Below are 398 nucleotides of genomic sequence, written 5' to 3'. Positions count from 1 at the left end.
GGCTCAGGTCATGATCCTGGAGTCCCGGGATCGAGTCCCGCATTGGGCTCCCTGCTCAGCAGGGAGTCTGCTTCTCCCTCTGATCCTCCCCCTCTCATGCTCTCTGTCTCCCATTCTCTCTCTCAGATAAATAAATAAATAATCTTTTTTAAAAAAAAGTTATTTTTAGAAATTTTTTTAGAATTCATTTTAGTGCCTCTATTGACCTTTTAGCTATTCCTATTGACATCATTTTCTTAGTGATTTCTCTTTATTTGCCATTTGGATATCTTTTTTTATGAAGTACCTATTTCGGTCTCTTGTCCATTGTGTTGTCTGCCTAATTCTTATTGATATGTAAGACTTCTTTATGTATTATGGATATAAGACTCTTGTGGAATAAATGTATTATAAATATC

The sequence above is a fragment of the Leptonychotes weddellii genome, chromosome 6, assembly GCF_054177405.1.
Source record: "Leptonychotes weddellii isolate Sample4059 chromosome 6, ASM5417740v2, whole genome shotgun sequence".
Taxonomy (NCBI): domain Eukaryota; kingdom Metazoa; phylum Chordata; class Mammalia; order Carnivora; family Phocidae; genus Leptonychotes; species Leptonychotes weddellii.
This window is presented reverse-complemented; position numbering follows the sequence as displayed.